The sequence below is a fragment of the Schistocerca nitens genome, chromosome 1 (assembly GCF_023898315.1).
Source record: "Schistocerca nitens isolate TAMUIC-IGC-003100 chromosome 1, iqSchNite1.1, whole genome shotgun sequence".
Taxonomy (NCBI): Eukaryota; Metazoa; Arthropoda; class Insecta; order Orthoptera; family Acrididae; genus Schistocerca; species Schistocerca nitens.
In genome coordinates, this window is record NC_064614.1 from 900,728,807 (window position 1) to 900,747,482 (window position 18,676).

At 41.2% G+C, this 18,676-nt stretch overlaps 1 protein-coding gene and 1 long non-coding RNA gene across 2 annotated transcripts in view; one reads left to right on the forward strand and one right to left on the reverse strand.

Annotated features, from left to right (window-relative positions):
* Positions 1-18,676, reverse strand: part of LOC126192236 (uncharacterized) — a 473,949-nt gene that overhangs the window by 341,259 nt on the left and 114,014 nt on the right. The gene's annotated exons all lie outside the window — the stretch shown is intronic.
* LOC126192219 (uncharacterized) overlaps positions 1-18,676 on the forward strand; it is a 433,600-nt gene that overhangs the window by 264,540 nt on the left and 150,384 nt on the right. The window lies entirely within an intron of this gene.

The following is an 18,676-nucleotide window of genomic DNA, read 5'->3' on the forward strand; positions in this document are numbered from 1 at the left end:
TATCCCTTTGTTCTATGTTTTAAGTTCCACAACTTCTTTTTTCGCCATGTTCCTATTTAAGTCTCCGATTTTATCGCCGGTTTTCTTATTTATTCTCTTCTTCTTTTTAACAAAGTCTGTAGGCTGAAGAGCGGCATACGACGCTGCTGCCAGCCCGCCCCCTTCGGGGAGAATCGAAATTCAATAAAAAAAAAAAAAAAAAAAAAAAAAGAAGCTCAGCCAGCGAGTCTAATCTTGCGTAAGTCTCTGGACACATCGCCTCGCGTTAGACGGCTTATTTATTTTCTTGTTCAGTGGACATGGTTGTTAGGTTTTCTCATGACTCCGTTGTTTCGACCTTGTTGTTCGTTCTGTCCTTCGTTGGTCGTGTCCGTCCTCCCCCGTTGTGTTGTCGTTCGCGGGCCGCTCGGCGGGTCCCGCTGCGCTTTCCGTCACTTCAACCCCGCGACCGTTCCGGTCGCCGTTACAACAGGTGGGTGCAGTTCTATATTCATGTCGACTAATAGGTGTTTGGATGCTTTTCATCAGATAGTATATTTACATGTGGGTTGTTCAAGAACGGCGAGTGCAATTAAAAATACGAAGGAATTACCATTTTCATTCAGAGTGGGAGGAAAACTACTTCCTCGGAGAGATAAAGGGTAAACGTATGTGTTTGTTGTCTAATGCAAGTGTCTTCGTGGGAAAGAAAAAAACATAGAACGCAATTACAAAATTATGTTTTCAGGACTGGAAGAGGGTTTTCAACTACATTCTGTTTCCAGAGACGTAAAAGCGAGGCAGCTAAAAAAAGGAAATTAGTTGCACATGAATCGTAACACAATAAAACAAGAAACATGAATAAACCTGCAGCTGAATCATCACACCTCGTCGCCAGTCATTGCACAAAAGAACAACACATATGAGAACAATGAAATTATTAAAGTAGCCTTTTTAGAGGCTAGTGATGTATTGTTTGAAAATTTTGAAAATACAACTGAAATAATTCCTGCCATAAAATCTGTGCAGCTTGCTGCCAGCACAGTGATGAGACGACTTGCGATTATGTTGTTTCACAACCGAAAAGTTGCTTTGGTAGGTGCTGCTGTTTTTCGCTTCAACTTAGCGAATCTACAGACTGCGTCGATGCTGCTCAGTTAGTCATTTTTGTAAACATGACTTTTGGTGATTTCACAACTAAGAAGATCTTATAAAAGTCATTCTTCTTAAAGTACGCACGACGTGACAAGACGTGTTTTCGAAGATTAAAACATTACTTCTTAGAAAATTACGATAACAAGTCCCATGGATGGTTGGTGATGTTAAAAGTACTCTCAGCATTGTGTCGCCAAAATCAAAGTTTTTCCTAGTTTCCCTAATATCACTGTATCATTCACCAGCAGGCCCTGTATGAAAATTTTCTCACAATGAATATAATTATGATGCTTTCAGTGAAAATTGTAAACAAAGTGAGGAAACAACCTATAAAGCGGTATTTGTTCAAAACATTGACTGATGAAATGGATTGTGAAAAAAAAAATCTTATCCGAGGTAATGTCAAAGACGTCCCTTGTTTGAAAGAGAATCTACAACAATCAGTTCTTGTGAAAACCCTAAATAAACGAAAGAATCAAACTTTTGAGCAGTTTGTCGCATCACTTTTCATGAAATTCAAAGTAGAAGAATTTTCCTCCTCTGTTGGCAACCACGTTCAAGACGGAGTTGCAGCAGAAATAGAACCCATAGCACTTCATAGTGACTTGTCGCTGAAGTCTATGCCCTCCACTTCTGAATATATTTGGGTTCTTATGTTCAAAGAAAAGTATTCTGTCTTGGCCCATGTTGCACTAACGAGTGAATGCATTGTTCAGTTCCATCTACTTGTGCACGCCTTCTTTATAAATCAACAGCCACACAGTTGAACATCAGGACAGTTGCATTAGAATGACGATGTCGAACTATAACCCCAACATAAAGCAGATAGTGACTCACGCAAATACGACAATAACATATTATTCGATCAAAGATTTGGCAGTAGTCCCAAGCAGTGTTTCTTTCAGAGTGGTGACCCAGGGCGCTTCACTCCCACAGTGGTCAAAATATCCCTCAGACTGTACAAAAATAAGAATATCGCCTGTACGTTTCAGAAATCTCCATACACGAAGCAATAAATCTCTAGAAAGATTAGGTCTCCAACCGAGTTATCATATTCGCTGTTCTTATATAATCAATCTGTTTCCGAATTCGTAGCGTTTACATATTAAATATAATAACTAAATTCCTGACGTAGAATACGCATCCCGAACAAAATCCACTGACTAAAATACCTGAGATTAAAACCGTAATATTCCACCCAGGTCTAAAGAAACTGAACATGGTTTAGTGTAGTGGCCAATTAATTACGCTTTTCGCCCAAGAACTGTCTCATTCGAAATTATTTTCTACTGAAGAATTCTAAGGATTCCTCGATTTTACAAGCACCAGTCTCTTCAATTAATATTAGGCGCTAATAATACAAAGCTCCTATTCGAAGACTATTAGACGCATTGATACATACTGAGAAGGGGCTAAATTGCACGTCGGTTGGGGGGAAGGGAAGATGGTTCAAATGGCTCTGACAAGGGAACCTCCCCATCGCACCCCCCTCAGATTTAGTTATAAGTTGGCACAGTGGATAGGCCTTGAAAACCTGAACACCGATCGATCGAGAAAACAGGAAGAAGTTGTGTGGAACTATGAAAAAATAAGCAAAATATACAAACCGAGTAGTCCATGCGTAAGATAGGCAACATCAAGGACAGTGCGGGCTCAGGAGCGCCGTGGTCCCGTGGTTAGCGTGACGAGCTGCGGAATGAGAGTTTCTTGGTTCAAGTCTTCCCTCGAGTGAAAAGTTTAACATTTTGTTTTCAGTTTATGTGACAAACTCTTATGTTTTCATCACTTTTTTGGGAGTCATTATCACATCCACAAGAAAACCTAAATCGGGCAAGGTAGAAGAATCATTTTACCCATTCGCCAAGTGTTCTAGTTAGGTGGGTCGACAACATATTCCTGTCATGTGACGCACATGCTGTCACCAGTGTCGCATAGAATATGTCAGACGTGTTTTCCTGTGGAGGAATCGGTTGACCTATGACCTTGCTATCAAATGTTTTCGGTTCCCATTGGAGAGGCACGTCCTTTCGTCAACTAATCGCACGGTTTTGCGGTGCGGTCGCCAAATACAGACACTAAACTTATTACAGTGAACAGAGACGTCAATGAACGAACGGACAGATCATAACTTTCCGAAAATAAAGAAAGTAAAATTTTCAGTCGAGGGAAGATTTGAACTAAAGACATCTCGTTCCGCAGTCGCTCACGCTAACCACGGGACCACGGCGCTCCTGAGCTCATACTGTTCCTAATATTGCCTATTTTGAGCATGAACTACTCAGTTTGTATATTTTATTTTTTCATAGTTCCACAGAACTTCTTCCTGTTTTCTCGATTGATCTGTGTTCAGTTTTTCAAGGCCTATCCACTGTGCCAACTTATAACTAAATCCGAGGGGGCTGCGATGGGGATGTTCCCTTGTGAGCACTATGGGACTCAACATCTATGGTCATCGGTCCCCTAGAACTTAGAACTACTTAAACCTAACTAACCTTAGGACATCACACAACACCCATTCATCACGAGGCAGAGAAAATCCCTGACCCCGCCGGGAATCGAACCCGGGAACCCGGGCGTGGGAAGCGAAAACGCTACCGCACGACCACGAGCTGGGGACAAGGGAAGATGAAGACAAATCTTGCAGGTCGCGTATTGGTAAAAAAGTAAAGAAGTTGTGTGGAATTTAGTTGCAAAATGTCTGTTCATCCATGGGGCAATCCCGTTGCGGGAATCCAGGTACAGCTGCGACGACTAGGCAGCGTAGACACTTTGGTATATTGAGCTTTGGATCGGTCGTGGCAGCGAGCACGGTTAGTCGAGATGGCTGTGGCGACCACTCGCAAGAAGCGGGAAATCCGTGTTCGAGTCCCTGTCTGTCACAGATTTTCATTTGTCACCAATTGTTATTTATTCAGTATCTAATGCAGCTAATGTCCAAAGTATTCGCAGTTGCGACTAATGTTTCGTGTGAGATTATTGGCTACGAGACGCCGAAAGCGATAACCAGCAACCAGATTGGAAAGGCTTTTCGTCATCGCACAGCGACACTTTCCCTTCACAAAGTGTGAATCTAGTTTCTCAAGAGTATCTGTTCAATACATGTGATTCGGATGAGCGTTTGTTGTTAATACGAATCATCACAGCTTGGATGAACCGTGATTTTTGACCAAGCAGCTATGAGTTTCGCTTCATTCTGTAGAATTGAACACACTTTCAAATTCTTGATCAACCGAATACAAATTCTGAAAGTGTGATATTAATCATCAAGAAAGAGATTTTTGGGATCAATACTGAGTCATTTCTTAAAGAAGTCTATAATCAACGCATTCCTTCTAACGAACAATGCACATCACCATTCACGCAAATCACACACGAAGCTTTACACATTAAAATTAATTCCAAAACACTCACGTGCTTGGTGGTCGTGCCTTTAAAAATATCGACATATATGACAAATGAAAACTGCCGAGTCCTTTTCAAATGAACCAACGTAGCAGTCGTCTTGATCGGTTTAGAAAAATTGCGGAAAACCAAAAGCAAACTCGCTCCTCTCGAATGAGAGTCCAGTGTGTCATCCCCTCTATTAAACAAAGAAATCTATAAAAGAAAACAGTCTACATCTGCTGTACATGCGTAAAAGCACTATTTCTTTTCGTTATTTTTCATATAAGGAGCTTGTCCGGCAAACGTTTAATAATCTGTCAGAGATGCGCACCAAACAATCATACAGACGACGAAAAGTGACTTGTTTTTGCAAGCATATAAAAGAACCACAATGTTCGTAGAAGAATATATTCACTATATCCCTATTACACTGAGGTGGCAAAAATCACAGGATGCCTTCTAATATCGTGTCGGACCTCCTTTTCCCCGGCGTAGCGCAGCAACTCGACATGGCATGGTCTCAACCAGTCGTTGGAAGCACCTGCATAAATACTGAACCATGCTACCTCTACAGCCGTCCATAACTGCGAAAGTGTTGCGGTTGCAGGATTTAGTGCACGAACAGATCTCTCGATTATGTCCCATTTCGGGCCATGTGGGTGGACAAATCATTCGCTCGAATTGTCCAGAATGTCCTTCAAACCAATCGCGAACAATTGTGGTGCACACTGACATGGCGCTTTGTCATCATAAAAATTTCATCGTTGTTTGGGGACGTAAGGTCCATGAATGGCTGCAAATGATATCCCAGTAGCCGAACATAACCGTTTCCAGCCAATGATCGGTTCAATTGGACCAGAGGGCCCAACCCCTTACATGCAAACATGGCCCACACTATTATGGAGCCACTACATGCGTGCACACTGCCTTGTTGACAACTTGGGTCCATGGCTTCGCGGGGTCTGCGCCTCAGCTCTTGCCAACTGAAATCGGGACTCAGGCAACCAGGCCACTGTCTTCCAGTCTAGGGTCCAACCGATGTGGTCACGAGCCCAGGAGAGGCGCTGCAGACGATGTCGCGCTACTAGCAAAGGCACTCGTGTCGGGTCGTCTGCTGCCGTAACCCATTAACTCCAAATTTTGCCACACTCTCCAAACAGATACGTTCATCGTACTTTACAATTCATTTTTGCCTTTATTTCATGCAGTGTTGCTTGTCTGTTAGCACGGTCAACCTTATGCAAACACCGCCGCACTCGATCGGTACGTGGAGGCCATCGGCCACTGTGTTATCCTTTTTGAGAGGTAATGCTTGAAATTTGGTATTCTCGGCACACTCGTGAAACTGTGGAACTTGGAATAGTGAATTCTCTAACGATTTCCGAAACAGAATGTTCCATGCGTCTAGTTCCAACTACCATTCCGTCGTGCGGCCTTAATTTGGAAACCTTTTCACATGAGCATCTGAGTGCAAATAACAGCTCCGTCAATGCACTGCCCATTTATGCCCTGGTTCGCGATACTACTGCCATCTTATTAGTGCATATGCCTGTTCTATGACTTTCGTGACGTCAGTGTATGTGGGGATTATTAGTTAATTAACGGATGCTTTTTCTTAACAGCTGACTGAAAAATATCCTTACGTAGTCGCGCTATCTATTTATGAATTAGAGACTTTAAGTACCATCAAGTTACATGCGAATTTAAAACTTTTTGTATAAAACTTATTTTCAACAGGACAACATGAAGTTACACTCCTGGAAATGGAAAAAAGAACACATTGACACCGGTGTGTCAGACCCACCATACTTGCTCCGGACACTGCGAGAGGGCTGTACAAGCAATGATCACACGCACGGCACAGCGGACACACCAGGAACCGCGGTGTTGGCCGTCGAATGGCGCTAGCTGCGCAGCATTTGTGCACCGCCGCCGTCAGTGTCAGCCAGTTTGCCGTGGCATACGGAGCTCCATCGCAGTCTTTAACACTGGTAGCATGACGCGACAGCGTGGACGTGAACCGTATGTGCAGTTGACGGACTTTGAGCGAGGGCGTATAGTGGGCATGCGGGAGGCCGGGTGGACGTACCGCCGAATTCCTCAACACGTGGGGCGTGAGGTCTCCACAGTACATCGATGTTGTCGCCAGTGGTCGGCGGAAGGTGCACGTGCCCGTCGACCTGGGACCGGACCGCAGCGACGCACGGATGCACGCCAAGACCGTAGGATCCTACGCAGTGCCGTAGGGGACCGCACCGCCACTTCCCAGCAAATTAGGGACACTGTTGCTCCTGGGGTATCGGCGAGGACCATTCGTAACCGTCTCCATGAAGCTGGGCTACGATCCCGCACACCGTTAGGCCGTCTTCCGCTCACGCCCCAACATCGTGCAGCCCGCCTCCAGTGGTGTCGCGACAGGCGTGAATGGAGGGACGAATGGAGACGTGTCGTCTTCAGCGATGAGAGTCGCTTCTGCCTTTCTGCCTTGGTGCCAATGATGGTCGTATGCGTGTTTGGCGCCGTGCAGGTGAGCGCCACAATCAGGACTGCATACGACCGAGGCACACAGGGCCAACACCCGGCATCATGGTGTGGGGAGCGATCTCCTACACTGGCCGTACACCACTGGTGATCGTCGAGGGGACACTGAATAGTGCACAGTACATCCAAACCGTCATCGAACCCATCGTTCTACCATTCCTAGACCGGCAAGGGAACTTGCTGTTCCAACAGGACAATGCACGTCCGCATGTATCCCGTGCCACCCAACGTGCTCTAGAAGGTGTAAGTCAACTACCCTGGCCAGCAAGATCTCCGGATCTGTCCCCCATTGAGCATGTTTGGGACTGGATGAAGCGTCGTCTCACGCGGTCTGCACGTCCAGCACGAACGCTGGTCCAACTGAGGCGCCAGGTGGAAATGGCATGGCAAGCCGTTCCACAGGACTACATCCAGCATCTCTACGATCGTCTCCATGGGAGAATAGCAGCCTGCATTGCTGCGAAAGGTGGATATACACTGTACTAGTGCCGACATTGTGCATGCTCTGTTGCCTGTGTCTATGTGCCTGTGGTTCTGTCAGTGTGATCATGTGATGTATCTGACCCCAGGAATGTGTCAATAAAGTTTCCCCTTCCTGGGACAATGAATTCACGGTGTTCTTATTTCAATTTCCAGGAGTGTATATGTCCTACGCCATTATTTGAAGAAGGAATCCAGGCTGCTCCAAGAGCCTCAGGAAGTTTCAAAATCAACATCAAAGTCCTTGAATGTATCCCGGGAAATTGTGTATCAGTTAGTTTCTATTTGGATATGAAGTTAATTTGTAATCTTTATTGGATGAAAGAAAGCCGTTGTGAATGGTTAATAGTTGTTTGACTTGTGGGAGAGTGTAAGGCAAATACTGAAAAATCTTTACTGTACACAACCAAAGAATGACGCTGTGCATCTACGAATAGTTTACTGAGGTTACCTCATGTACTGGGTTTCGTGGCAGAAGCTACTAATATTCCTGAGCCTCGTATGGACAGATCCCATAGAGATCATACATAAAAACAAGCACAGAAACATGTAAACTGTGAGCAGTAGGATATCGAGTTTTCTGGCAGATTATTTCTCAATTGTCTAGATTAGATTACATTAGATTAGTACTTGTTCCATAGATCATGAATACGACACTTCATTATGATATGGAACGTGTCAGGTTAATAAAAGGTGTCTATACAAGATATTACATTAGACAAAATATTACATGACACTCAATATTTTTAATTTTTTTTATTTTTTATTTTTTTTTTTTTGGGTTGGGAAATTACCCACTTACTATATCCAAAAATTTACCTAATGAGTAGAAGGAGTTGCCATTAAGAAATTCTTTTAATTTCCTTTTAAATGCTATATGGCTATCTGTCAGACTTTTGATGCTATTAGGTAAGTGACCAAAGACTTTTGTGGCAGCATAATTTACCCCTTTTTGAGTCAAAGGTAGATTTAACCTTGAGTAGTGAAGATCATCCTTTCTCCTAGTGTTGTAGCCATGTACACTGCTATTACTTTTGAATTCGTTCGGATTGTTAATAACAAATTTCATAAGTGAATATATATATTGTGAGGCTACAGTCAAGATTTCTAGCTCTTTAAATAAGTGTCTGCAGGATGATCTTGGATGAGCTCCAGCAATTATTCTGATTACATGCTTTTGTGCAATGAACACTCTGTTACTCAATGATGAGTTACCCCAGAATATGATGCCATACGAAAGCAGAGAATGAAAATAGGCGTGGTAAGCTAATTTACTCAGATGTATATCGCCAAAATTTGCAATGACCCTAATAGCATAAGTAGCTGAACTCAAACGTTTCCAGTTCAAACCCTCATCAATGCATACACGTAGAAATTTTGAATGTTCTACCTTAGCTACCGATTTCTGATCAAAGTCTATATTTATTAATGGGCTCATTCCATTTACTGTGTGGAACTGTATATACTGTGTTTTGTCGAAGTTTAATGAGAGCCCATTTGCAGAGAAGCACTTCATGATTTTCTGAAAAACATCGTTTACAATTTCACCAGTTAATTCTTGTCTGTCAGGTGTGATAGCTATTTTTGTATCATCGGCAAAAAATATCAGCTTTGCATCTTTGTGAATACAGAATGGCAAGTCATTAATATATATTAAGAGCAGTAGAGGACCCAAGATTGAACCTTGCGGCACCCCATTCTTGAGAAATCACCAGTTTTTTGCATATTATGTGAACTGTTTATTTCAACTTTCTGCACTCTTCCAGTTAGGTATGATTTAAACCATTTGAGCTCCGTCCCATTCATACCACAGTACTTGAGCTTATCTAGAAGTATTCCATGATTTACACAACCAAAAGCCTTTGATAGATCACAAAAATCCCAACGGGTGACTTCCAGTTACTCAGAGCATTTAATATTTCATTAGTGAAAGTATATATAGCATTTTCCGTTGAGAAACCGTTCTGGAAACCAAACTGATATTTTGTTAAAACTTTGTTTTTACAAAGGTGTGAAGCTACTCTACAATACATTACTTTTTCAAGAATTTTGGATAAGGCAGTCAAAAGAGAGATTGGGCGGTAGTTGTTGACATCAGTCGTATCCCCTTTTTTATGCAGTGGCTTACCAATGGCATACTACAGTCTATCTGGGAAAATGCCCTGCTCCAGAGAGCTATTACGTATGTGGCTAAGAATCCCACTTATTTCTTGGGAACAAGTTTTTATTATCCTGCTGGAAATGCCGTCAATTCCATGTGAGCTTTTTTTTCTTAAGAGAGTTTATTATCTTCCCAATTTCAGAAGGAGAGGTGGGTTGAATTTCAATTGTATCAAATGGTGTGGGTAAGGCCTCTTCAATTAACTGCCTTGCTTCTTCTAATGCACATTTAGACCCTATTTTCTCTACAACATTTAAAAAATGATTATTCAAAATGTTTTCGATTTACAGCTTGTTGTTTATCAAGTTTCCATTCGCTTTGATGGTGATACCGTCATCCTGTACTCTTGGTTGTCCTGTCTCCATTGTAATAATATTCCGAATTGTTTTGATTTTGTTATCGGAGGTATTAATTTATTAATCTCAGACATGATGCACATGCTTCTGGAATTTTTAAATACCTTTCTTAATGTAGCACATTAGTTTTTATAACATTTGGCTGTTTCTGGGTCACTACTCTTTCTTGTTGTTAGATGCAGTTCCCTTTTGTGGTTAAAAGATATTTTTATTCCTTTAGTAAGCCAATGTTTTTTGCATGGTTTCTTATAATTAGATTTAACTACTTTCTTGGGGAAACAGTTATCTAGAAGATAATTTCTTTAAAGAAACCAGTAGGCTCAAAAGTAAAATAGTATATTACTGGAGTTATGTTGATGATGCATTGCTACTATATAATGGCACAAACGAAGAGACCGAGGGACTGCTTGCAGAATTCAATTCTTTCCATGAAAACATAAAACTCACGCTAAAACATATGATGAAAAAAGCATAAATTTTCTGTTAATTACAATCACCAACATCCAACAAAAACATAAGGTCATCATACACAGAAAACACACATATACAGATGTAACGATCGACAATTCATCATACCATCCCACTGTACACAAATAAGCTGCCTTTAGGTCCATGCTACGTAGAGCACACTCAGTTGACTTAAAAGGAAACAGAACTCGACACAATAAAAAATATTCCCATAAAAATGGGTACACAGCCAAAACAACTGATAGTTTGGACACGCAAACAAACGAAAATATGGCAACAAAATGGTACAATAAGAAAGAAGAAAAAATACTTGTCAGCATTGCATATCTAGGGCCCATATCACTAAAAATTATTTACCTTTTCAGAAAAAAACCAACGTAACTATTTTGTTGTCCACAACTTAAAAACAGATAACCAAAATTTCGACATCAGTGGAGTGCATCGTGTATCATGTCGCAGCTGTTCCGCCTACTGTCTATGGAAAAGAGGCAGAAATTTCAAAACCTTTTTCCAGAAACACATTAATGCTTTCAGATTCAACTACTCTGAAAAATCTTTTACTGCACAGAATATGCTAGAAACCAAACATGTGGACAACGAGACAGAAGACTAATTTGATAACAAAACACAATGAACCAATTATAAGACCCTAAATCTGTTAGAAGAACTAGTCATAGTTATTTTAGTAATTTTAAAGGCTTATTTTAAATATATTCCTTGTACATATCTTTTTCTTATAACCGAAATCTCTGACACTAATTGATAAACTACCTCTTTGATCACGTCAGGTTAAACTATGTGTGTGGAGTGTTTTCAGACTGTTGTAAAATAATGCGCGTCTTAAGTAACGTTATGTGCGACGAAGGTATGAATAAACAATATATGCTGATCCCAAAGCTTAAAAAGTTCTTCCTTGCTTGTTCGGTAAATTTTTCACTGTTTCTCACATATGTCCCCACTCGATACACAAGATACGAAACCTAATATCTAATTTTCTCATAACAGTAAAATGCATTTCACCTCACTCAAGACAAAATGTAAATTATGTATTAGACGATTTGCACTTGAAGACAGACCTACAGGTCCTGAAATGCATCGTGTAATTTAGTAAAACACTAAAAAAAATTGGGAGCGAAGGGGTTTTTATTCAAATTTACTGTTCTGTTATTTTCCCATGCTCCATCTGGTAATGGAAGGGAGGAAATCTTAATACATAGTACCAACCATTACCTTCTGACAGGCACTTTATAGTGATTCACAGAATATAAATGTTGATACACTGCTGCCCCCTAATGATATTGTACACATTAAGGCGCTTACAGAACTCACACCACTGCTCCACCATTGTTCCTTTCATGGGGGGCCTTTCAACGAACACAATGTATTATATACCTCTACTACCATTTTTCGCCGACTTACAGCTGCTGTGGGTTTTGACTTCATAAGCGCTATGCCTTCCGAATATGATACAGAGCACACTACCACTACACTGTCCTTCTCCACAACAGACTTCTCTGCTTTCTTTACTGTCTTCGAAGAAACAATCCTGTGAAAAACGGGCAAAAAGTCAAGGTGTCTCATAAATTTCTTTCGTCCCTAATTCAGTTCAGTACCACATCATTAGTTATGTGAGCAATCCACCTAATCTTTAATATTCTTCATAGGGCTAGTGCCATATTTCAAAAGCTCCTATTCTTTTCACTTGTCATCAATGTTTCACTCCTGTACGAGGCCACACTCCAGACAAGTGGTTTAAGAAAAGACTGCTTAACACTTAAAATTATATTAGCTTTCAACAAAATCCCCTTTCACAGTTTTCTTTTTCTATAGGTAGCCTGCCCCCCCCCCCCCCTCCCCATGAATTATGGACCTTGCCGTCAGTGAGGTGGACTGCGTGCCTCAGTGAGAGACATGGCCGTACTGTAAGTGCAACCTCAACAGAGAGGTATATCTTGCGACGCCACACAAATATGTAGGTCCTGAAGAAGGATAGCAGCCTTTCCAGTAGTTGAGGGACAACAGTCTGGATGTTTGACTGATATGGCATTGTACATCGACCAAAATGGCCTTACTGTGCTGGTTCTCCGAATGGCTGAAAGCAAGGGGAAACTATACCCGTAATTTTTCCCAAGGGCATGCAGATCTACTGCATGGTGAAATGATGATGGTGTCCCCTTGGGTAAAATGATCCAGAGGTAAAATAGTCCGCCATTCGGATCTCTGGGTGGGACTACTCAGGAGGATAATCGAGAGGAACAAAAATGGGATGTGAAACGTTAGATTCCTTAATTGGGCATGTAAGTTTGAAAACTTAAAAAAGGGAATGAAAAGGTTAAAGTTAAGTATAGTAAGAATTAGTGAACTTCGGTGGCAGGGGGAACAGGACTTCTGGTCAGGTGAATACGTGATTATAATTATAAAATCAATAGATGTAATGCAAGAGTAGGTTTAATAATGAATAAAAAAAAAATAGGAATGCGAGTGAGCTATTTTGAAGAACATAGTGAACGCATTATTGTAGCCAAGGTAAGACACAAAATCACAACCAGCCACACTAGTATAAGTTTATATCTCAAGTAGCTCCGCAGGTTATGAAGAGATTGAGCAAAATTTAATTGTGACAGTGAATTGGAATTCGATAGCAGGAAAAGAAAGGTGGCAGGGGTAAAATACAGGGGGCGAAAGGCTATTTACAATTTGTACAGAAAGCAGATGGCAGTTATAAGAGTCTAGGGACATGAAAGGGAAGCAGTGGTTGGGAAGGGAGTGAGACAGGATTGTAGCTTATCCCAGATGTTATTCAATCTGTATATTGAGCAAGCAATAAAGGAAACAAAAGAAAAATTCGGAGTAGCTATTAAAATCCATGGAGAAGAAATAAAAACCTTGAGGTTCGCCGATGACATTGTAATTCTGTCGGAGACAGCAAAGGACTTGGAAGGGCACTTGAACGGAATGGACAGTGTCTTGAAAGGAGGGTATAAGATGAATATCATAAAAAGCAAAACGAGGATAATGGAATGTAGTCGAATTAAGTCGGGCGATGCTGAGGGAATTAGATTAAGAAATGAGATACTTAAGTAGTAAATGAATTTTGCTATTTGGGGAGCAAAATAACTGATGATGGTCGAAGTAGAGAGAATATAAAATGTAGACTGGCAATGGCAAGGAAAGCGTTTCTGAAGAAGAAAAATTTGTTAACATCGAGTATAGATTTAAATGTCAGGAAGTCGTTTCTGAAAGTATTTGTATGGAGTGTAGCCATGTATGGAAGTGAAACGTGGACGATAAATAGTTTAGACAAGAAGAGAATAGAAGCTTTCGAAATATGGTGCTACAGAAGAATGCTGAAGATTAGATGGGTAGATCAGATAACTAATGATGACGTATTGAATAGAATTGGGGAGAAGAGGAGTTTGTGGCACAACTTGATTAGAAGAAGGGATCGGTTGGTAGGACATGTTCTGAGACATCGAGGGATCACCAATTTAGTATTGGAGGGCAGCGTGGAGGGTAAAGATCGTATAGGGAGACCAAGAGATGAATACACTAAGCAGATTCAGAAGGATGTAGGCTGCAGTAGGTACTGGGAGATGAAGAAGCTTGCACAGGATAGAGTATCATGGAGAGCTGCATGAAACCAGTCTCAGGACTGAAGACCACAACAACAACAACATGGACAGGGAACAAGGAATGAAACAGGAAGACGCCAGGTAGAATTTTGCACAGAGCATAATTTAATCGTGACTAACACTTGGTTTAAGAATCATGAAACAAGGTTGTATACGTGGAAGAGGCCTGGAAACACCAGAAGGTATCAGATTGATTACATAATGGTGGAGATTTCACAATCAGATTTTATATTATAAGATTTTTTCAGGGGCATATGTGGACTCTGACCACTGTAGATTAAAACTGAAGAAATCGTAAAAAGCTAGAAATTTAAGGAGTTGGGATCTGGATAAGCTGAAAGTGCCAGAGGTTGCTGAGACTTTCAGAGGGAACATTAAGCAATGCTTGACAAGAACAGGGGAAACGAATACTGTAGAAGACGAATGGAAGCTTTGAGAGGTGAAATAGTGAAGGTAGCAGAGGCTCAAATAGATAAAAAGACAAGGCCTAATAGAAATATTTGGAAACTTTAAATTTAATTGATGAAAAGAGAAAACAGAAAAATACAGCAAATGAAGCAGGCGAAAGGGAATACAATACAAACATCTAAAATGAGATTGACGGGAAATGCAAAATGGCTAAACAGGAGTGGCTAGGGAACAAATGTAAGGATTTAGAAGCATATTTCATTGGGGGGGGGGGGGGGGGGGGGGGAGGGGAGGGGAGACATATAACGCCTACAGGAAATTTAAAAAGACTTTTTGAGAAAAGAGAAGCAGCTCAGATGGAAACCAGTCCTAAGCAAAGAAGGAACAGAGTCTGTGCAAGGACGATGAACTTGATGGTAATGGTACAGAAATTGAAGAGGACAGATGAAGATAAGATGGGAGATATGATACTGCAAGTAGGATATGACAGAGCACTGAAAGACCTAAGTCGAAACAAGACCCTGGGAGTACCTTTCCGTTACAATTACTGATAGCCTTGGGGAGCCTGCATTGACAAACCCTTCAACCTGGTGCGCAAGATGTATGAGACAGTCGATATACCCTCAGACTTCACGAAGAATGTAGTAATTCCAATTCCAAACATAGCTGTTGCTGACAGGTGCGACAATTACCGAACTATAAGTTTATTAAGTCAGGGTTGTACAATCTAACACGAATTCTTCAGAGAACAATGGAAAAACTGGAAGAAGCCAACCTTGGAGAAGATCAGTTTGGTGTTCGGAATAATGTAGGAATACCTAAGGCAATACGGACCCTACAGCTTATCTTAGAACATAGGTTCAGGAAAGGCAAACCTACTTTTATAGCATTTTGTAGACTTATGGAAGGCCTTTGATAATGTTGACTGGAATACTCTTTTTGAAGTTCTGAAGGTATCAGGGGTAAAGTACAGGGAGCGAAAGGCTATTAACGACTTGCACAGCAATGAGATGGCGGTCATAAGAGTTGAGGGGCACAAAAGGGAAGCTGTTGTTGATAAGGGTATGAGACAGGGTTGTAGCCTATCCCCAATGTTATTCAGTCTGTACACTTAGATAGCAGTGAAGGAAACCAAAGAAAACTTGGAATAGGAATTAAAGACCAAGGAGAACAAACAAAAACTTTGAGCTTTACCAGTCACGTTGTAATTCAGTCAGAGACAGCAAAGAGCTTGGAAGAACAGTTGAACAGAATGGACAGGGTCTTGAAAGGAGGATGTAAGAAACATCAACAAAATCAGAATAAATAATGGAATATAGTCAAATTAAATGAGGTGGCGTTGAGGGAATTAGATTGGGAAATGAGACACTTCAAGTAGTAGATGGGTTTCGCTGTTTGGGTAGCTAAATAACTGATGACGGTCGAAGTAGAGAGGATATAACATGTAGACTGGCAATGACAAGAAAAGCGTTTCTGAAAAAGAGAGATTTGTTAACATCAAATATCGACTTAAGAGTTACCAAGCCTTTTCTGAAGGTATCTGTCTCGAATGTAGATAGGTACGAAGGTGAAACATGGATGACAAACAGTTTAGACAAGAAGAAAATAGAATCTTTTGAAATGGGGTGCTACAGAAGATTGCTGAAAATTAGATGGGTAGATCAGGTAACTAATGAGGATGTACTGAACAGAACTTGGGAGAAAAGAAATTTGCGGCAGGACTTGACTAAAAGAAGAGATCGATTGATAGAACACATTCTGAGACATCAAAGGATAACCAGTTTAGCATTTGTGGGAAGTGTGTGTGCGTCTGGAGGAGAGAGGGTGGGGGTAAACATCGCTGAGGCAGACAAACGGATTAATACAGTAAGCAGATTCAGGAGAATGTAGGTTGCAGGAGTTATTCAGGGATAAAGAGGCTTTCAGAGGGTAGAGTAGCATGGAGAGCTGTATCAAACCAGTCTTCGGACTTAATACCACAGCAATAGGGAGTCTGAATTTTAAATCCTGTCTAATTTGGTCGTCGACATTTATTCTGTTGCCCAAATAACAAAACTCACATACTGCTTTTAGTGCCTCGTTTCCTAATCTAATTCCTTCAGCACCGCCTGATTTAATTCCAAGAAATGTCATTACCCTTGTTTTACTTTTGTTGGTGACCATTTAATGACCTCCTCCCAAGACACTATCCATTTCGCCCAACTACTCTTCCAAGTCGTTTGGCGTTTGTGACGGAATTACAAATGTCATCGGCAAATCTACAAGGCTTGGACTCTGCCATAAGCTATAAATTATGAAGAGCAGATGAAAGCAGAAGAAATTCGAAAATCTTCTCTTTGAATTTTAATCCCCTTTCCAAACTTCTCGTTTACTGTTTGCTTTGTGTATGTATTGAACCACGTGGGGGATAAGCTACAACGCTGTCTCATGCCCTCCTCAGTTACCGCTATCTTTTCATGTCCTTCGACTCCTTATAAGTGCAGTCTGGCTTCTGTAAAGTTGTAAACAGCCTTTCGCTCCCTGCATTTTAACCTACTAGATTCAAAATTTTAAAGAGTGTAATATAGCCAACATTGTCAAAATCTTTTCCTAAGTCTACAGGGACTATAAATGTAGGTTTTCCTTCCTTCAACCTACTTTTAAGGTAAGATATAGGGCAAATACTGCCTCACATATTCCTACATTTCTCCGGAACTCAAGCGAATCTTCCCTGAAATCAGCTTCCACGTTTTTCCATTCTTCTACTGTCAGCACTTGTCTTATTTGGAACTGCAGTCATTAGATTCTTCTTGTAGTATGAGAACACTTCGCCCATCTCAGAATCTTGCACATCAAATGGCATAGTTTTTCATAGTTGGCTCAATAATTCTAATGCCGTCCATTCAAGAAGCCTTGTTCCACATAGGTCTTTCTGGGCTCTGTCAAATTCTTCTCGCAGTACAGTATCTCCTATCTTACCTTAATCTGATTCCTCTTCTTCCATCTTTCACCTTCCACTTCTTTGAGTAGTACTGTTTTGTCATCTGAGCTCTTGTTATTCATACAGCTGCTTTTCTTATATCCAAAAGCCTGTTTAATTTTCCTGGAAGTGGCATCTATCCTTTTCCCAGTTGTCCTTTACAGATACATGTTTCTACTACCTTGCATTTGTTTTCCAGTCATTCCTGTCTAGACATTTTGCATTTCCTGTAATTTTCATATTTAGAAGTCTATATTCTCTTTTGCCTCCTTTATGTTCTTCATTTTTATGTTTAGGTAGTCTGAAATCTGCCTTCTATTACTCTTGCTAAACAGATAAACCTTCCTTCCTTTTTTTATATTCCTATTAACTTCCATATTCAGGGATGCTGCAACGGCCTTATGATCACTGATTCCCTGTTCTGCACATACAGAGTCGAAAAGTTCGGGTCTGTTTGTTATCAGTAGGTCAAAGATGTTATCTCCACGAGTCGGTTCTCTGTTTAATTGCTCGAGGTAATTTTCGGATAGTGCACTCAGTATAATGTCACTCGATGCTCTGTCCCTGCCACCCGTCCTAAACATCTGAGTGTCCCAGTCTATATCTGGTAAATTGAAATCTCCACCTAAGACTATAATATGCTGAGAAAATTTATGTGAAATGTATTCCAAATTTTCTCTCAGTTGTTCTGCCACTAATGCTTGCTGAGTCGGGAGGTCGGTAGAAGGAGCCAATTATTAACCTAGCTCGGTTGTTGAGTGTAACCTCCACCCATAATAATTCATGTCGCAGCAGCGATGTATACCGATATTTGCACCGTGTACCATCTTTATTTTTGTGCATATAGTTTCCTGCTAGGGGGTCTGCACGCAGTCGGTCGGTTGCTGTGGACTAGGGAAGTTAGCCGGCCGAAGTGGCCGTGCGGTTAAAGGCGCTGCAGTCTGGAACCGCGAGACCGCTACGGTCGCAGGTTCGAATCCTGCCTCGGGCATGGATGTTTGTGATGTCCTTAGGTTAGTTAGGTTTAACTAGTTCTAAGTTCTAGGGGACTAATGACCTCAGCAGTTGAGTCCCATAGTGCTCAGAGCCATTTGAACCATTTTTGAACTAGGGAAGTTATCTCCGCGTGGTGCAGGCAGCTGGCGACCCGCGC